Raw genomic sequence first — 21,296 nt, 5'->3', positions numbered from 1 at the left:
GGGTCAGGGACCTCTCTTCTTGATCTACCTGATAATACAATTGCTTGTAGAATTTTATGTCCATACCCCTGTGTGTCTTATTTGACTTTGTGTTCTTGGTGACACACCAAGGCAGCTGGCTGAGCATTACTGAGGTACTAAACTGGCAGGTACTATTAGGTATGCAAGGAGCTGTATGAGGTGTAAAGTGGTCTCTAAAATAGGTTAAAATCAGGCTCCCAGGTACAGCGTTTGTGAAATAGTGGCTGGGGAGGTCAGTCTGCTCTCTGAAGTCAATATTTGTCCTGTTGAGAACCTGAACACTCTTAGAACAGATGCACTGGGAGTGTTCAGGAGCATTCTGGCAAGATGGAGTCCTTTTGCAGCACGCTGCTGTGTGTGCATTGAATGGCAGATGAGAACAGACTCCTCAGATTCAGAATACATTTGATTCCTAAACATTTCAAGAAAGTATTTGGCCTTTGACATTGATGACATACCAGAGATTGCTAATAATAGCATGCCTGAACTTCTGTTGAAAAATAAGCACATCCCTCAGCAATTTCCACACTCCTAAGTTAAATCACCACAACATCATATTAATGCTGGGGCTGATAAGATACAGAGAAATATTAAAACATCAATTGAATAAAATTTTTTCTCATTTGAGAGGTCTTTTTCACAAGCCTGAAAATAAGAACAGTGTGATACCAGCTAATCATTTGTCAGCACCCTTGCTCTTGGACACACACAGGAGTGGCAGGATGCTCTTGTCCCACTTGCTTGCCCAAAGCTGCTGCAGTTCTGCTGAATTATTGTGGCAAATGCAGTTTCATTCCCTACCCCTAAAATAAAGGAAGTGTGAGCAGGAGGAAGAATTAATTGAATTAAGATAGAGGAATTACTGGGAATGGATGAGCTTGGAGAGGAAGTTTCATCTGAAGGTTAAGCTGTTTGTTTTTTGTATTGGGGGGTGCAAGGGGTTGGTAAGATCAATAAATCTATCTCCAAGAGGAGGTCAAACTTGTATAGATACTTTTAGGTTTGTGTGTTTTCCAAGCAGAGTGGTAAAGACTCAACCTGTTCACATCCACAAATAATATGAAACTGATTATTCACAAAGGTGGAAATAGGGGGATATATACCAAAATTTCATAATATTTACTATTTCTGTATATAGGAAGAAATGAGCAACAGAAATCTGTGAGTGCAGAAGAGGATAAAAGTTTGTTTCTTTATGAGGAGACCTGATTTTAGCATGGATCTTGGAGGATGTAATTAGTGGAATAATATTGTTTCCACAGAGTCATTTTATATGATAGCTGCCCTGGTATTGAACACATTTCTCACCTGTCTGGACATGACATTCAAAACTCGGTTTTTGTCTGATACAAAAATTCAGTGTTTGTGTTTACTGCTTATCACTTTTGAAGGGAAAGAAAAATGTACATGTTAAATTAGGAAAGACAGAAGGAATATGAAAATGACCAAGATGGATTGATATCCAAGTGAATAGTTTGAGTTATCCCAAGGTTTACTTGCTGGTGATTTATCCCCCCTTATGCTGACTGTCAGGATATTCTGTTGCTATAGGCTAGTGTGGAACACACTCTGCATAAATGGTCAGAGTTCAGTGATTTAATTTTATTTTTGCAAGCAGAAAGCTGGTCCTTAACAAAAACCCTTGTGTCTCAAGGGGGTAGGCATATGCTGGGAAGAAAATATATCACAAATTTCAAGTATGCAAACTTGTGGCCTTTTAAGACTCTGAGTACAGAGGAATTACAACACAGAGACTTTACGGATATGGTAATGCTGGGGCATAAAATGCAACTCCTGGAATGCAGCAATAGTGTGTTTCCTCCACAGCCATTAAAACCAGGTGAAAAGCAGCTGCTTGTTTGAACCTAAGCTGTCTTCTCTTTGTGTGGAGAAATCAGCTTTAGCATCAGAAAAGTTTAGAAGTGGAGTTGATGTCATCTTAGGAAAAAGTGGATCTTACAGTGTTAAAGATGAAAGAACTGCCTGCTATATATGGTTTTAAAAATGCATTTTATGGTTGCTAAGTTTGGATCTGAAGCTTAGATGAGAAGTAACCAAAAACTGTTCAGATTTTCCCTGCAAATAGAAAGTTTGTGCAGTTTTTACAAGAAAGTGGTGTCACATCTGCCTCGCAGAGACGTTCCTGCTCCTTTCTGAGCCTCTGGATGTGGGAGCAGTGCGGGCTGTGCTCAGCTGGGCCAGGACACTTATTGCACTTAGTAAAACTTAATGTGAATTTCTCTTCTGCAAATACTACGAAACTGATATATATGCTTATCTGGAAGACACCATCAGTTTCCTGCTTTATCTGAATCGTCAGGGAAACATAAAAATGACAGACTATTCGTGCTGCTTTTACAGCTGCTGAGCACTGAATCTTCATTCAGAAGATCGAGGTGCTGCACTCAGCTTTGCCACCGCGCCCCTGCTCCCCGCCTGGCCCCGCTTCTCTCTCTGTGTGTATGCACCACTTTGGGATTCCTGAGCTCTTTGTTCTGCTTTAACATAGCTCTGTGTGGGTTCTCAAGCATTGGGACAGGGGAGTGGTGGAGTCACCATCCCTGGGAGTATTTAAAAATGCACAAAAACACCTACCCTGCACAGGGACATGGTTTAATAGTGGGTTTGGCTGTGCTGAGTTAATAGCTGGACTCAACCTTAAAGGTATTTTCTGATTTAAATTATTCTGTGATTTACATTAAATTCTTGAAGTTTCTCCTCTTCCCATCTCTGTCTCATAATTTATCACCCCATCTACTTTTGCATGTTTATTCCTGCACTTACCCTGTAAGTGCTACAATTACCCAAATACTGACACCAGTGACAGGATCATTATGATGGATGATGTCTGTCTTGGTAAACAGAGGGTCAGCTGCAGCTTTGGGAACAGATTTCCTTAAAATTGCTAAGCCTTCTGGCAGATGACTTCACCATCACCTTCACACTTCCCAAGTCAGGTCTGGTGTGTGCTGAAGAACAAGGAGGCAACAAAAACCTTTCTTGCACTTCAGAAAGGAGCCCAAATACAGAGTGAGTGATTATGGCTGGGTTTATTTTGTAGGTAACACAAGCGGTGATTGTAGAACAAGCAAGACAATTTTACCTCAGCTAACTAGAGTACAAAAATGTCTCTTGCTGAATGCTTATTATTGTATTTGCAGACTGGCTTCATATGTATCACATGTGCTTATTGTTGTTGCATTGTGACTTCAAGCTTTTATGAAGTGATAAGCCACATATTAATAGTTTTAACAGAAGGTTCTCTAGTTGTTAACATGGTAACACCTTGCAAGTACAACATGTTATGTCCATTTTTTGTTCCAGAAATATGCAGCATTCTGCACTTCAAAATACATAAGGAAAGTGTCTATTTAGTACTTAGATCTGCTCAATATATTATCTTCCATGAATTCCTACCCTGTTGCTCAGACCTGCTATAAAAATTTGCTGCCTCAGACTGCAAAATATTAATTGATTTCCCAGGAATCTCTTTGGATACAAGCTGTAAAAGCAGATTTGGAAGTTGCAAGCACATTTGTTCTTGCTCAATCTTGCTCCAAACTGAACCGATTGCAAACACTATTATAGTAACAGGTGTTCAAATATATCCAACTAAATTATTAGCCAAGCTTGGAAGATTATTTTTGTTCTCCCTGACCACAGTCAGGTTATCAGTTGCATATGGATGTAATCCTACTCATACTTACCTCAGTAAAAATTGGGCCATTTTTGAAATAAATTAATGTTATAATAGCAGACTGTATCAGATGTCATTGGAAATTTTCAAACTAAGGTAGCAGGTACATAATGATCACAGTGACCCAAAGAAAGTCAAAACATTAGTGTTTTGATGATAATAAAAATTAGAAAACCTTATGTTTATTTACATTCTATGTCTCCTAATAAACCAAATTAGGAAGTCAAATTAAAATAAGTTACTGTGTTAAAACTTCCCTTTAATTGCATCATGAAGACTACAAACAAGTATAAAAATTTCAAATTTGGTGCCTTTACAGTAACTCCATTCAACTTGCCCTTCTAAGTAGGCAGTGCATGAAAGCATTTGCCCATAAGTAATATCTTAGTAAATGGTTGTGATTTGATGTGACACATTTTCTCCCCAGTTTGCATACCTGATAATGGGCTTCCCAAATATCACCTTCAGATTCAGTGGCAAAAAAGGAACTCATCTGAAAGAAACACTGGATGAAATGTTGGTGATGGGACAATCCTGGGTCTGTGTCTGAATGTGAGACAAAGAGTTCAGACCATTAAAAGCTATATGGTCTATTGCCATGCTAATGTTTAGTTCTTTGTTTAGTGCAGACTTTTAAACATGTTTCCATGACTCATTAAATCCTCTGAAATAAAAGTTCTCACAATTCCAGTACAGTGGAGCAGTTATTTTTGGACTTAATTACAAACAGGCTAGATAATGAGCTACCTAACTTGTCCCCTTTTCTGAAGAAGGAAAATGGTTCGTGACCTCTCCTTTCTCTAAATGGTATCAAAATCCACTGTATTTGATAGATAAGGAGTAGAAAATCCATGAAAAAATGAAAGGGGTGCATAAGAAAAAGCCTGTTGGACAGATAATATTTTAAATAACAAGTAAGAATATGTTTTTGTGGCCCTATTAAGTATTCAGCTTAAGAGAATATGGTAACCATAGCAACCCCTTATCACCTGTTTGAGACGCTGCAACATCTCCACAAAATGTGCCCTGCTAATATTTATAAAATGCTGAGAATATTGGCTCTTGGGAATGGCCACACTGAAAAACAAATGCATAAAAATGCTTGAAACTCAAGATCACCTGTCTACTGTCTGATTTCTCCTTGCCCTACTACTTTATTTTTATTTTTTGATTTAGCAAAAGCAAAAAATTAATGGGTTCAAGAAGTCACTGGAGGGAGCAGGGTGGTGGACACACATCACTGCTCACCTACAGCATGCCCATAAACAACCACCCTCAGTTAAGTGTGCTGAAAGTTTTACTGGTGTGAGGTGGCCAAACAAAGCCTACATAAAGGGAAAAATTTCCCAAAAGGACTGAACATGAAAACTCACAGGAAGACACCCAAAATAAGGAAAGTACAGATCCCCTCCTTGCAGCAGTTATCAATCTAAAAAGACTGGGTTGTACCATTTTCTTTATTTTCAGGATTTCAAAATTCATAAAGCTTTTACAATAATGATTTCACGAGCTGTAGAGAGAGCTTCTCTTGTTTTAGATGTTGCATTTCAGATGGTCTCTCTTCTTTTTCAGCTTTGAAGCTGTAAGTGGTCAAAGCTTTACACTTCTAAGACTTAATATGAGGATACGGCAGGTGAAATTTTCTGTGGAGTTATTTCTGTGCCCCTAAAGGCTTTTAGGGCTCAGGATGCTGGGATGGCATGGAGAGCTCCCCTGCTTAAGTTTCATCACCTTTTCCCAAAGGAATCTGTGCTTTGTCCTTTTTTGTGGTGTACTATGTTTTTCCACACAATTAAATACTTAGAGAAGCAGGTAGTCCCAGTGAATTACGAGTTCCTGTCATAAAAGAAATATGGAAATTGTCTTTAAATCATGAGAGTCTTTCATTTTTGCATCCTTAGTATGATTCTTTTTTTCTCTCTCACTTCAGTGTGAAGTGCAGTACACTGTCTACATGTACTTCCACTCTGAAGAGACATACAGAAGGAGGAAAGCAAATCAGTTGTTGCCAAGTGATTTGGTAATGGAGCAACATGACTGCACAAGTCAGCTTAACTCCTCTGTATGTGCTGACCGGTCTTCCTGTCTCATTTTGCTCTGCAGCATCACATAGTATCAAATTATTAGTTGTTAATTTTAGGTGACAGATGGGAAACTGAGAGCACCAAAAGCTTGGATTGCTGAAGATGACAGGGTATTCAGGACATCACTGTGCATTCCCATTGACATCAAGGACCTTCTTTATGCTCAAGAGATGTGGAAAAGGCTTTATGAAATACATGTTAGGACCTTTGCATATCATTGCAGTTTCATAGTGAATTACAGCAAAATTACAGCTAAGGGAGATGTCTGAACAAGAAGGAGAGAGAGAATGAGCATATGTGACAGTGTGGCCCTAGGGATCAAAATCTGCATGAAATAGTTTTGAAGGCATGCATTAACCTTCATCAGTGGGCTGATGTGCAGTAGCAGCTACTTCTGTGCTTTCTTTTACTCTGTTGTTGGTGTAAAATAACGATATTGGAGAATGTGTTGCAGGCTGGAGTTGAGTCTCTCTGCAAATAAGTCTATGTATTTAAGAAGACAGACTCTGGACAATATCTGCCAATTTCAGCATTGAAGTGATAAATGCAAACTAATAATAACCTGTGAAAATAAGATGCAAAAATTAATGCCTAAGCATTTTATTTCTTTGCTGGGCTTCACTTTCCATGAGTCTTACCTGAATTGGATTTTCTGGGCTACTTAATATTTTTTTAGTATCTTTATGAAAATGTTTATCACCAACCATGAAAACATAGTTTTCATGGACCAGTCTGCTTTTTTTATTTTAGATTTTTTTTATAAGGGCATTTTATAAAATGAGAATCAAAGGTTCAGATTATAAAAGTGGTTTGCTTGGAACCTGGAGAAGCACATTATCTTTACAGTCAGTGTCTTTTATTGCCAGTGCCGTTTAACAAAAAGGGAGGACTGAATAGGTGATACCTCTGGAAATGTGAGCTAAAGAAAGTAAAAATTATTTTGAAGACTGGTAAACCTACACTGTATATTCCTGTAAGTAAAAGGAACAAGGTGCAGGGAGTCATAAAAGTGCCATCTGAAAATGGTTTAGAAGTTAAAAAAGGGCTGCTTGACACAGATAGAAGTGTGAGACCCAACCAGACTGGTCCTCCCAGGGCAGCCCCAGTGAGCCTATTTATAAACACACCACTTTGAAACCCTCCTTAGCTGGTTTTAAGCAATGCTCCTGGTGAGAAAAAATATTAATGTGATAAGCAAAGACTTTCTGAAACTGTCTCCAGCTTAACTTTTGTGACTAATGCTTCGTGATATCTGCCCACATCCTTGAATGGCTTCATTTAAAATCCTCTCATAAGAAGGTCCTTTTGATTTTCTTCTAAATTCTTTGCCTGTTTTTCTCATTTGAAATTAGAGGAATGTGATGGTTTTGGTGTTAACCTTCCCACATAAATATATTACATGGTCAGTACCATGGGTTTCTCTGAAGCGGTGGGAAGGTGTAGTAATCTGATATTCATAGGTAACCTGACCTTGATGGTAACCCCAGTGAACTTCAGAAGCTTGTGAGTAGAATCATGAGTCACATATGTTAGCAAATTCTCAGTTGTATAAAGCAGTTTTCCTGCCAGAGTTTAAGGATTTGGGATTTGGGTTAAGGTTTTTGCTGTAATTCCCCAGCCCACACCCTACAACCTCATCTCACCACCAACACTGCAATCCACTGGTATCCTGAGTAGGGAAATATTTTGTTCAGTTGTACAGAAGAGCACCTCAAGATTCAGTTCTTTTTCCCTGAGAAAGTCCAAGCCTATACCTTGGATTTTTCTTGAAGAATTTGAACATATTTCTCTACACATTCATGGATGTCTATACATATACAGACACACACACACTTTTTTAGAAATAATTTCAGTAGTCCGATTGTTGTGTTGTCTGGTTAATACAAACTTTTGCATTCTAAATACTTAGATTTAGTCCAGAAACTTGTAGTTACATCTACAAAGATTAGTCTTATTGTGTCTTTCACTCCTGCTTATAGCAGAGACTGTGCTGCTCTGATTACAGCAATATTCAATGTTTTAGCATTTATAGGTTTATTCTCTCCTTTATTACCCTCAGCAGTATAAGGACAGCTTGAATACTCAGTCTGAGAATTCCAGTGAAGGAGATGAAGCACCTTGCACCCCGGGCACAAGTAATTTTCAGACTGCAGGTCATATTTCCAGTGTTTAAGATATGATTCCAAATCACATCACTTCCCAAGTTCTCCGTGTGACCCCCTTGCTGCATAGCTGACAAGTAACTTTAGTACCCCCATTCCAACAGGCTGCTGTTTCACAGAAGCCCTTTTCCCATGGGGTATGGGGCTGGCATGGGTAGCCAGGACATGGAAAAAAGAGACAAGTGAGAATTCCCTACAAAAGTGTTCTCAGGAATTTCAACTGCAAGAAGTAATTTTCTTATTAAATTAGTTTTCATGAGATAATGCAGACTGCTTGCAAACTTTCATGACTAGAAAAATGAAATAACAATACTTTAGTCTGACTTGAGCTTTTAGACAACTTTGGCTCCATGGATCTTAGCTGAAATACTGATTTGAGGTCAGCAAAATATTGGTTGGTTGTCCCTTCAGTGGCAAAATCCTTTAAAAAAAATTTAAAGAGATACCTGAGCTAATTTTTTTACCTCTGTACAACCAAAACTGTGCAGTGTCACTCCAGGGAAATACAACAGAACATTGAAATATCAAATGTTTTCTGAGAACAAGAAATGTGAGGAATTAAAATTTGTGCAGAAATATCCCAGTTTTTCCTGTTAATGCCTTGTCCCAGGTGAGATTTTGACAAGATGTTAAAACACCAGCATTTCTTTTCTGGAAAGTTTTGTAACACAGAGTCAATCTCTCTATAATTCTTCTGGACATGGCATGGTCTCAACAGTGCTTAGAGTTTCCCACTTCTGACACACTTGTGCATGGCATATGATATGTCTAACATGTTGCATGCAGGTTCTGTTTTAGAGCAGAGTGGCTTAATTGTGAGTGTTACATGCTTTTTTTGCTAAACCTGTGGTTTAGGGGCTTTTATTTCGAAAGGAAGGATTTGCATGGTTTGATGATCTCAGCTAACACGCAGATAATGGGGATTTGAGTAGAGGCCTGCTTGCTTCAAGTGACAATTTATCAGTTTAGGCTTTAACTTGTTTTAGTTAAAGAATTTGTGGCCAGATGACTCTCCCTCGAACCTGTGTGAACATATGTTTGGATATATCTCTTGGAATAGGAGAAAAATACTGACTTTAACAGATAGTGTTTGATGTTTGACTGACGAAGGCACGTTTGTTATAACTTCTGCTGTTTGCCCAAATCTTTATTTGCTTATCTTGAATCATTTCATGACTGACTTTTGCAATTGGTCACCAAATAAGCAATTGGTACAAAATGCAATGGAATAAAGGCACTCTCTGTTTTTTCTATGCTAATAGAGGTCACAGATACGTAAGGCAATTCCTGACTTCTCACTTTAAAATTCTTTCTTTCATGGAGGCTTCTAAGGACTGGAATATTAAAAAAATGTAGTAATTTAACTATTATCTACTACTTCTAAGAGTAATGAAGTATAATTATCACTGAAGGAACACCTAATTGTAAAATAGTGGGAAATCAAATGGAAAAGTAGTGGTAAACTAATTATGATTTCCATTTAATTCAGCATTTATATATACTAGAGAACAGATGTTTTAGAAATTCTGAACCCTTGTAGCATCCTTTGTTAGTCTTTTTAGCTTACTATACTTCCATAGAATTTTAGAAGAGACTATCAGAGTCTTCTGATCACTAATTTATTATACATGACTGTGCACCAGCTTGTTCAGCCTAGCAGATCAAGTATCTGCCTCATAGCAGATGTAGTAAAATGAAATCCAGCAGATACTATTCTTTTGATTAAAAAGCCTTAATCAAAAAGTCTAGTCAGTGTAGTCCTAAGGCAAGTGCAGATGGATAATTGTTTAACCACCTTTTTGTCTGTTTGAGCTGAGGATTACACAGGTTGCATAAGTTATGGAGAAAGAAGCTGTCCTGAAGATATCTTCCCTTCTCTCCTGCCTGTGGCTGGTGCAGTCCCAAGTGAGATCAGAGCACCTTGAGTGATTCTGTAAAGGGTGAATGGTCTTCTAAGGGTTGTTCCACGAAGAGGACTGAAGGATGCCCTGATGTTCCCCACATCTGCCTGTTTTACTGACACCCTTCCAAAAGGCTGAGTCTTGAGAGGCAATGAATTCCCCAAAAATCCACATTAAGGACACCTTTGTGCACTGTGGCTTTCAGTGTGTATGTGTACATGTAAGGATGCCTGACACTGCTGGTCCTAGTTTTAAAATTCTGTCAGAAAATGTGTGTGCATTTAGATGCCATGATTCAGACATTCTGCCAGCAGAGTCAGTTTGTCTTCACTGCATTCACTGCAGCAATGTTTATAAAGGTAGCTAAGTATTGCTTGGTGAGATCCAAGCCCTGAACAGTCTTACATTCACAAATGTTAACTGTATAATTTGAAATCATTGCATGATAATATTCACATCTTGAGAACAGTTCTTCATATTTGGGGTATTTCAGCATTTTTCCTCTTTTTTTAATACAGTTTTCTCATAAATTTTTCTTCATCTTACAACCTTGTATTTTGTGCCAGTTCTTCTAGAGGTTTTTTTTTAAATGCCAGAGTTGTCTTGAGTTAAGTACTCTAGTGTTATATGGGGTTATTAAGAAGTATTTTGTATTCTGGACATCCTGCTCTTCCTGCAGGTGCCAATTTAAAACTACCAAGGGAGGGACTATAAAAACAATTAGAAATTAATTTCAATGCCAATAGTTTGGGTGTGAATATTACATTTTCCTCTCAAAGTACAGCAGCCTAGCTGCTTGTCTTATTTTGAAAAACATGTTTTTATTAGTTGTCTATATTGCAGATTAAAGGCAATATATTTGTGATTGACTTCATCCCTGAAGATGCTCATTTTCAAACTAGGTTGTTTCTTTTTAACCTACATGCTGGGTCATATATTTCTCTGCTGCAACTCTTTCACTCCTACCATATAATCAGATCCTGGGGTCTGTTCTGTCTTTGGCACAGCACAGTAAAGAAATGGAGTGGTTCTCTGTCTTCAGCGTATATTAAATTCTCTGGGCCCAGGAGGATTTCCATGGCAGCTGGAATTCAGCTAATGAGAGAAAGTAATTTTTGCCACTTCCTGTTCTGTGCTCCCCCTGCAGCTGATGCAGACTTATCTTGGTCTGGACTACGTAAACTGTATTACACCAAAAAATCTCCAGCAACTGAGTGAGTTCACAGTGGGCTGTTTTGCATTTGATCCCAGTTCAAAATAATTCCTGTGTTTGGTAAATTATTAGAAACAATGAAAGTAGATGAGGAAGATTTAATTAAAAAATCTGTGAGCAAAAGTTTCAGATTCTGAAACAGTGATAAATTTTTGGTATCAAGATTTTTGTCTTTACCTTGTCATAACTTAAAACCTTCAAAACTGCACACTATTGATAAGCACTGAACTAAGCCTCTTCCCAGTAAATTTAGATGAACATTTAGAGAAATAGTTGATGTGCTGACAAAGAGCACTCAACACCTAATTTACTATGTCTTTGTAAAAAATGTGTGATATTTTTACATAATGTAAAATTTGTAACTGGTATTACAGTGGTGCTGTTTTCTGCACATTTATAGGAACTCTCAAAGCTTTTTCACTACATAGACTGGCTCACTACACATTCTAACATTATATCTTGTCTTAAGTAGCAAAAGGAGGCAGGATTTTTAGTTAGAACCCAAGAGCCTGAGTTCTCACAAGTGCCTGCTGACTACTTTTACCAAGTCAAGAGCAGAACAGTACGAACCACGCTGAAGATCTTCCTGATCAATGCTGCCAATAATGGAAGCCCAGCCAAAGTCATCCTGCCTTGATTTTACTTTAGTGAAAGGGGCAACATAGTGCTTGAGACATGAGGCTGGATGGAGGGCTTGTGTGCCTGCCCTTTGTGTCTGGGAGTGCTTGGTGTGTGATAAGGACTGTGGCAGGCATCCACAGTGAGCGGCAAGGTCAGAGCTACTTTGGTATTTGTGTGTCACTCATAACTCCAAGGGATTTGATAAGAGGGATATGTGACCATTACTGCTGATAACCAGTGTTCACATAGCATAAAACTGCCAATGGCTTGGTGTGCTTGTAGCCATTTTACTTTTAACTTGGATTAATTCAATAAGAATCCTTTAAAACTATCGCAATGACTTTGCTCCCAGTGATGTCTGAACTTGCATCTGCCATCAGCTCCTCTGGCTGCTCTTACCTCCACTGGTTCCACTGAACAGACTGTAAAGGTTTCCTCTGTCAGGGACAGAATCTCCTTTCACTTCCCAAACACCACAGGGCTTTCTCATGCACACACAGACACTTGGGTTATAGATAGGAAATCTGATTTTCAGAGGAAGGTGTAAAAACCAGCACCTGTCTTCTTGCATCCCAGGCAGCAATTCCTTTTCCTCATATCCAGCTGTTTATCTGTGTCTTTGGATGCTGATCACCCTCAAACCACCTCAGATATAGAACCTCTCTTTTCCTCTTGTGCCACTCAGAATACTCTAGGAAGTGAAGTGCAGGACCCAGTTTTCTGAATGTGCTGTGTGTAATAATAACACTGCACCCCCTGCAGCTGTGCAGACTCATCTTTCTCTGCACTACAAAAACTGTACTACACCAAAAAACTCCAGCAACTGAGTGTGGGTCAATCATAAAGTACATTCCTCAAAGGTGGAAAGTGAATGGCATAAGTTGAATAGGAGCTCTGTGACTCTGGATTTTAAAAAAACAATCCACACCCCACTCTGAACATAGGTAATTGATTTTAAAGGTTTTGTTTTTTCACTAATACTAGAAATCAGTTTTCATCCTATACAATACACTCATTTTTGATGCCACGTTCTGCTGTGTTTTAAGTAAAATGCAGTACTGTAAGTTGTGCATGTTGTATGAGAAAAGGCGTCTGCATTTACAGAAAAGGTATCCAATTGTTTTGTCTTTATTACATTTGACTTCTTACAGAACTTTGAGTTTCTTACAGAAACTTTTGCTCTGTTCCCATGTGAAAATCTGAAACTGTCCTAATAATCCCCTTCTTAAAACCCTGAAATCAAATATAGAGGTTTTGTGTAAGTAATTTATAATCCTTACTAATTTTGTAAGTTTTGAACCTTTTACTACAACCTCTTCACCAGGGTAGTTTACCCCTAATGTTCTAATTACTTTGAAAAAGTAAATTTATATTTCCTTTGAATGCATCCTGGAGAGGGTTCTCCCAGATTTAAAGCAGTAAAAGGTCCTCACATGCCACATGCTCATTTTAGGTGACACGTGTCCCCTAGCTATGCTTGGGGAACAGAGGACAAGCATTCCTGCTAAGTGCTCTTAATGCACCTCCCTCTCTGCATTGCAGCTGCTTCAAGCTGTTGTGCAAGTGGGCAGCGTTAGAGCATCACTGGGGCATCACTCATTCGTCTCCACATTGGCTAGAAAGAATGGTTTGTCTTACCCTGATGCAGCTGTTATATTGATCCCTGGGGATGGTCGGTGTTGTACATTAAAACATATCATTGGATCCTTCCTTCTGAGGACACAGACCAGGCGAGAGTAAAGTTGGACCTGGATAAATTCCAGTAGTGGTTTCAGTCAAGTTTTCTCTCCATCCATGCCATGCTTCTGATCCAGACAGTGCCAATATTATGCAAGCTCCTTTCTTTGTTGCATTTGTGAGAAAAACCATTATTGTCTTTTAATGGAAAAACAAATAAGTACATATTTCAGATCTTTTATTTCTTTTCCTGTGACATACTGCTGGAGCTTATCACAAATTAAAAGGAAATCTATTTTTGGAAGCTTTTAATTAAAGTCCTGGAAACATATAATTGTAACTTTTTTTCCCCCTGTAACTCAATTCAATAAGATTACTTGAACTGCTAAGGGTTTTTATGGATAGTGGCTAATTTTTTCATTGGTAGATAAAGCCTACTATCAAGGCAAATTCATGATATTGGGACGTTACTTCAGGCATCAGATTTGCCTGATTGTTTCCTAAGATCAAAAGACAGATTTCCATTAAGAGTGGAACAGAATGGCTAACAGGCTTCTGAGCTGATACTAAGTTAGAGAAGTTAGAAGCCTTCTCCACTGTGGAGAAGATTGGCTGGTATCAATTTGCAGGCTTGCACTTCTCTGTTTTTTGGGGGCTTTGTGGGGTTTTTTTTGTTTGTTTGTTTGGTTTGTTGTTGTTGTTGTTTGGTTTTGTGGGTTTTTTTTTAACTCAAGAAATTTGGAACTAAATTTTCTTAAAGGTCCCTTCCAACATAAACAATTCTATAATTCTATGAAAGATGTAACTCAAACAGCAATGGCACTTCAGAGTTGAGATTTTTGATTTTGTCTTTTCTTTGTTGATTTTAATGAAAGCTACCGAGGGGCAGCAGATAGCAGCTGATCTCGTTAAAAAAAAAAAAAAAAAAAACGAAACAAAAAAACACATTATTATTTTTTTTTCTTTGAAGTTTCATTTCGAGTCCAGTGTTATCTTGCATGAAAAAACTCAGCTTCAGGAATGAGGAAACCACCCTCCCTAAAGAAGAGAAAGCAGACAACAGACTGAGGCTAGGGATGATGAAACGTTTGCCACTGAAACAAATAAAACTTTGCAACAAAATATTTCCATAGCCTCCGGACCCACATATATATTTTAGTTCCTTCCAACAGACAGGCACTTGCCCTTAATGTAAATGGCAAACGGAATTTTACTTCCTGCTCTTGTCATGATGTAATTTTCCCCTTAATCTGACACGAGGAAATCGGTGCTTCTGGAGACGGGATATCGCCACTTTACCGGGCGGCTGTCGAGCGTTCCTGCATCGCTGCAGTAATTTCAGATTTACATATCCTTGCCTGGGAGCCTGCTAAGCTTCGAGCAGACCCGGAGCAGTTACATGAGAATGGGAATAATCTCTTACACCGCAAATTGACTTCCCTCTTTGTAGCCCTAGACACTGTTTCCAGCTGCTTTCAGTCTTTTAAATCCTTGAAAGCTTTCCTAATCCGCGTGTAGGCAGCAGCCTTTATGTGCTCTGCCGCCCTCCCCTTCCCCGTGATTGGCGAGGCCATTCCACAGCCAACTGCTCCATCCCTGGGCTGCGTTTGAAACCAGAGCCGGCCGGACAGTTCCTCCCCGCCGCCGACTTTTCATAGGCTGGGCAAGGAAGGTTGGGAAACTTGACATTGTCTCAGGGCTCGCCCCTAGCCCGGAATAAAAAGTGTGGGGGGGAAATAATAGACAGGAAAGAGGAGGGAGGGAAACTTGCTTACGGTGGGAAACTTGATGGATTTGTGCCCTGCCGACAGCAGCGCGGAGTGAGCAGCCCTGGCCGGCTGGATGGATGATGGGAATCTCACCATGAGGCAGGTAAGGAGCCACTCACTGCCCGCCGGCTCCGGCCACCGCCGCTGCCGACCCCTGCCGAATCCGCTGCTTCCCCCCCTCTTTATTTTCTTCTTATAATTGTAAGTTTCCATGTGGGGAGAAAAAAAAAAATTCTTTCCCCCCCCCACCTTCCTGGGGAGGCATCCCTGCTTTCCGATTCCCCCGTGGGCAGGGAAGGGATGCCAGGCAAGTCATGGTGCGTTTCGGACTCGCAGGGAGCATGGAAGCGGTTTGCGAGCTGTGTAAATCAATTCCAGTTTGCCATGGTCTGAGGGCATTGTGTAGGCTGTCTCGCAGCCCTGCTTGTGACATGCGAAAGAGCTTGCTGTGTTATAAGCCTAAATATGCCAATAATTCAGCCCAAGGATAATTTATTAAACAGCTCTGCGTGAGTTCGTTGCCTGCCAGTGCTTTAATCTTCTGATTGTTTTAAAACGTAGTAGTTTCAAGCTGTCTTTCAGCTTCACAAAAGTACTTTGAGATGGGTTTTCTAGGGATTTTTTCTAAGATTATTCAAATTAGGGGGTTTTTAAAGACTTCTATTCACCTGAGGAGACAAAAGGAGCTTTTATTTTCATTCTCACAGTTATAAAGCACAGTGGCAAAATGTTTTTGATTCTTGTTTTTCATAGTTTTACAGCCACAATGTACACTTACAAGAGCCTTGTGGGAGGAAGAACAACTGGCTGTATCATTCAAAGATCTGTCCCAGTTTAAAAAGCCAGTCCACTTCCTAAACTTGCTCATAATATGGGGGTTTTTTGGGGTGGGCAATATGTTAAGAGGTAATACAAGTTATCTAGGTTTTCTGTGTGGGTGTCATTCATTCAGTTCTCAGGGGGACTTTTATAGTACGTGTCCAGGAAATGCATGTGTGAGGATTTTGCACCTGTAGTGCAAATGGAACATTTGTTTTACACTCTTTTTCTGAAACCATGGTGGGAAATCCCAGCTTCCTTGCCAGTTTTCTCTAAGTTTCAGGAGGTGAGGAAGGGTGAAGAAAAACGCAGGTGATAGAAGAAGAAAGGTATTTCTTGCTCCCACTAGCAAAATCACCACTCTTTAAAGAGAGAGAAATTCTTGTCCTTGCAAAGCACAATGAAGGGCATTTTATATACCCAGGCTGGCCAGCTGGATGCACGTAGTCATCAAAAATCATTGTCACCACAAGAGGGTACTTTGGCACAGGGGGTTACCAACGAGGAGTGCAAAAGAAGCAGAAACGTTACAAGACGGCAATAGCAAGGTGTAAAATGCTCTGTGAAACGTGCACTTTACTCTCCCGAAATATTTCCACCTAAAGAACAGGCTTCAGGGATAATGAAGATTCATTTGTGGTGGGTTAAAAGAGCAAGGCGAATGAGCCTAACAGAGCGTGGGGGCGGAGGGGGATTGCTGAGGCACACACGCACCCTGCAGACGAGGAGGAGGAGGAGGGATGGGCAGACATTCCATCCCGAGAAGGAGCAGGCACAGGCGGGCCTGTTCTTGCCCGGGGTGCGCGCTCCCGCCGCGCTCTCGGGGGCGCGCCCGCCGGGCCGGGCCTGTTCCACACCTGCCCCGAGCGCCGCTGCTCTCTCCGTGCCGAGGGAACGCTTTGGGAATGTTCCTCTGCCTTCCCTTGGCTTGCTGTGCCCAGATATCTTCAGTTTGGCTGGGAAATTGTAATTGTGTGGGCACTGCTGGGGCCTGGGGGACGCAGCCCAGGGAGCTGGGTGCCAGGGTGGTGCTGAGCTGCTGTGTGCATCAGCCCCTGTCAGCAGAACTCCTCTTTCTGTGGGAAGTGAAGGGTGTGATGGGCCTGAAGTAACCGTATAAAACGTTTAGGAAATTCATTACAGCAGACACTTAGAAACTGGAGTCATGTGAAGCTGGAACCCTCATTGCTGCTTCTAGTTGGAAATTGTTAAGCGAAAGTTACGGGTGACTTTTCCATGGCCCTCCTATTCAGAGCAACAGAGAGCTCTTTCTTACCTTCTCTTCCACCTTATAATCATCTCTCCCTACCTGTCCTGTTGCTTTCTCTGCCCTTCCTTGGTGATCCTTTCCTCATCCTTGCACCAGCTGGGAGGGAGTGGATTAACTCCTTCCTTTTCCAGGCTTTGGGAGTGAATGCTCCCACTTTGAGAGGCTCTTGGTAGGAGCTATAGCTCAATTTGGTGTTGCAGAGCTAACCAACAAGGATATGGCAATGTACTGCAGGTGTTGGAATGAAACCATGTACTATGCTGATGACTGATCTGACCCAAGGGCAACCCGCAGCTACTGAACAATAGCACATAGAAAGAAAAATGCACTAATTTCCCTAATAGAAGCGGAGGAATTACTGTCGAAATGTAATATGCAGCCTGTTGATAAGATTCAACCTACTTTACTACTGTGCCAGTCCAATAGTCTCCTGCAGGTCTCAGGGGTTGGTGTAAATACTGAGCTGAGACTTGTAAATGAGAGAGTATAAAGAAGCAGTCATTTGTAGCTGATCACTGAAAACCTCAGCAAGAGCTGTCTTCTTGCTGTCTCATAGAATAACCTCAAACCAACCTTATTTGTTGGACAAATAAGGTCCAACAACCAAAAAAGGAACATTTCTATTTCGTCTGGGAAACTACACTGATCACAATGTATCAGTGAAAGTTTAAACATCATAGGAAATATACCCATTTGTGTGTGCTGTAAGACTAATGTTTGGAAGTAAAAGTGCAATTTTAAGGGTATCTTACATAGTTGAAAAAAACGAAAAGAACTAACAGACAAGAAAAAAAAGCTTTTGCAAGTAACACTTTTACAGTTCAGTTTGTTATTTATAAAGTAAGGAAATTTGCAAGTGATGGAAACTCCTAAAGAGATGCTTAGCTTTCATGAAGGTGGAGTTTTTGTGAGGGTGGACACAGTTATGAGGCTGGATTCCCTGAGTTTGCCACAGAACTGGAGAGGGCACTGTGGGCTCTGTTTTGTTTCCTAAGCCTGCTTCACAGAAAATCAAATGTTTGATGAATTTTAATACTTCATTTTCATTCCCTTTCAACCACAACACATCCCTGAAGAGCAGCTCACAGGAGTGTCATTGACAAAAAATGCAGCTCCTTATTTTGGCCTCTTCCTATTGAAGTACCATTGACTTTGATCGAGGCAGTCTTGAGCCCTTTGTCACATAAAGAGGTTCAACTAAACAACTCTTAACTGACAGACCACCTGAAAATGAAAAACTGTTTTTCTAAGGTACATAAAACCATTACAATCACTTATCATGTCTGCAGTCATATGGCTTTTAGTGTGCATGTAATTCACGAAGTGAACAAAGGCTGTATACAATTTCGGTGCAAAACATATGCAAAATTCAAAATCACCCCCTTTCCTTTCAGCTGTTTAAGTTTTTAGCATGTGTTTCTTATTTCCTATTTTCTTTTGCATACCTTTTAAAATTCCTAATGCGTTCTTCTGTAAAAAAGTTGTATTTTTATCCTGAAGTTCTGTAATCCTTTGCCTTATCTTACAGAGTTAATCTTGGGATGTTTTGTTGTTTGTTTGGCCTGTAAGGGAAGAAAGAGCATCTTAAAGAATGCTGCCCTTTTTTGTGAGTGTACCGTGCAGAATAAAAAAAACAGGTGTACAGAGTCTGCAGGCTGGGAGTGTATCAGTTAATTAGTGACTGGACTTTGCTGGGTAGGAAGCCTGGTGAGGATTTTTTTGTGTGTGTGTATGTGTGTGTTGTCTGCTCCCTTTGATCACTTGTGTGGTAAATAGACATGCAGGGTAGCTATAGCAACATGTGCTGTAGGTTGGTGGGAACAGAGGGGATGGGTTCCCCTGACAAAGGGTAGTTTGTTAGAGTGGTTGGTTCTGATTAGAAAAAGGTGGCACCAATCAGGGCATTTAAAAACATCAGCTCTGCTAAACGCAAATGAATGTTATCAGTTTCAAAGTAATGCTTGTTTCTGTAGCTCTGCAAGAGTAGATCGTGTGCAAGATTGAGGAAGGGGGAGGAATAATAAAAAGCAGAGCATAACTCATTTACACTTTTGAATGTAAAAATATTCGTGCTGGATGTGCTTTTTCCTGTGGTTCTGCAGTGCCTATGCAGTTTGCAAAAGAAGCATTTGCAGGAGTCAAATTCCCATAGATGATGATACAAATAGTTGTGGTTTTAAGATATGGCTTCAGGAAGCACTGATGATAGTGTGATGTTAAGTAGTGCATCTGATCCATTACCTTTCACTGATTTGTAAGAGTTTTGTGTGCGATTTGCGATCCCAGGATCCTGTTCCTATTTCAGCAGCCTACCTGTAGAGGTCAGACTTGAAGCTCTCAAAATCTTCCCATGATAGAATTTCAACCTAAAGTTGCAAATATACGTATCCATAGCCACTTTCCTCATTAACTTCATGTGGAATACTTTTAAAATTGGTTGGTTTTTCGGTGTCGGGTTATTAAGTAACACCACATTCTGCATTGATGGAAGCCTGAAATACATCAAAATTCAGCTTCATTTCACATCTTGAACAGAGCCCAACCTAAAGCTTTTATTAGTGCCTGAATTATTTAGATGTGTATCTGTGTCTCCATGATCCCCACCAGGCCTCCCACCTTTGATGAGCTCTGTCTCCAGCTCCCTCCCTCCGGCTGCCCAGCCCTCTGCTGCGCTGGCTGCCGCCTCTCCACCGCTGCCCGGTCTCAGGGCTTCACCCTGGCAGGGGACAGGGAAGCAGGCAGTGCCACAGAGGGGCTCAGCAGCTTCTGAGCACTGCAAAAAAGTTGTCAGACCTCAGAGTCCCTCCACAGAGTAGCACGAGAGGTAAGGGGTCTGCTGGAGGCTGGGCTCGAGGAAAATGAAATGCTGGGAACCAGGAGCTTGCGGTGGTGGATGCTCAGGGAATCTGCTGAGGCTCAAAAACTGCTTCAGCATTTGGAGAAACCGTTTAATTTGTCTGCGGGTGAAGACTGAGTGGAGGGAAAGGAGCAGACAAGTATTCACACACAGTTGTATTAATTGCCTTTTGGATGTTTGCTGGAGTTTGTTTGAAGTGAATTTCAGACTTCAGAGGGTATTTCATTCTTTAGCCTGTTTTTGGTTCAAAGTCTTTATTACAGTCGTGCAGCTTAGAGCTTGTAATGCTTTAGCAAGCTGTAAGGAATTACTGCATATTCCTGAGATCCCTGGCTTGCCGTGCAGAATCCGGCCTGTCTGAAAGCTGGGAAAAGCGCTAAAGGGTGGGAAGCTGATTTTGATCTCTTTCTAAACAGTAAAAATAGTTCTTAATTCTTTAAAATTCTTTCCCATTTGCTGTCATGTAATGTTTTTTTATCATTAGTATTTATATCTTCCCAGGGGTGTGGGAGGAGAAAAAAGCTGGCAAAGAAGCAATGTTTGTTTGGCCCAAAAAGTTTTATCAACTTTGTTGATTGAATAAGTGTTGAGATAACTGGGTGCAAGAACAATTTTAAGATAGTAAAACAAATAAAAGAAATTCCAGGCTTTTATTCCTGTAAAAGGAATAAAAGGACAGTAAATGAGGAGATCCATGGGGCTGATAGGATTTTTTTATTGTAGTGTGATAGTCTTTAAGGAAAATGTTTATGGAGGAACTTTATATGGCTCCAGAAAGGAGCTGGTGAGAGGTTATGACAGTTGCTGCACATTTTGGGTCAGGAAGGCAAACATATTTCTCATGCCTTTGGTGGCAGCAATGTCTTCCCATCACTCTTCACCCAGGCTGTCCTGTGCACCTGTAGGGCTTCAGTGTCTGAGCAGGTGCCCAGTACTGATGGCATTGACTCTTCTCTTTGGGTCTGCAGGCATTTAATTACTGAACAGCTGGAGCTTAGAGAGATCCCCCTCCCCACACACACACCAGAGTGGTCGGGCAGACTCATTTGTGCTTCTGGCAAGCTGATGCACTTTGCAGACTCAGGTGAAGCCACAGCTTGCTAAGCCGAGACCCTCCCTCCCCCTCCACACCATCTCTGGGATCTCCCTTTTTTTTTAATCTTTATTTGGGGCAGTAGCTAAAACAGTTGTTTTCATTCAAAAAA

General features: G+C 40.5%; 1 protein-coding gene across 7 annotated transcripts in view; it reads left to right on the top strand.

Moving 5' to 3' along the window:
- MID1 (midline 1) overlaps positions 1 to 21,296 on the top strand; it is a 249,147-nt gene that overhangs the window by 84,163 nt on the left and 143,688 nt on the right. For 2 of the 7 annotated variants that reach the window (XM_026793792.2, XM_074536006.1), the window contains exon 1: positions 14,676 to 15,248. The exons of 2 other annotated variants lie outside the window; for them this stretch is intronic. The gene's annotated coding sequence lies outside the window, so the exon portion shown is untranslated. Of the gene's footprint in view, positions 1 to 14,668; positions 15,249 to 19,868; positions 20,059 to 21,296 lie in introns of those variants that run through there. 3 more of the 7 variants (XM_074536007.1, XM_005487552.4, XM_074536004.1) reach the window with 3 other exon arrangements.

The sequence above is a fragment of the Zonotrichia albicollis genome, chromosome 2 (genome assembly GCF_047830755.1).
Source record: "Zonotrichia albicollis isolate bZonAlb1 chromosome 2, bZonAlb1.hap1, whole genome shotgun sequence".
NCBI classification, from domain to species: Eukaryota; Metazoa; Chordata; class Aves; order Passeriformes; family Passerellidae; genus Zonotrichia; species Zonotrichia albicollis.
The sequence above is the reverse complement of the archived record's forward strand: the minus strand, read 5'-3'. Positions and strand labels throughout refer to the sequence as shown.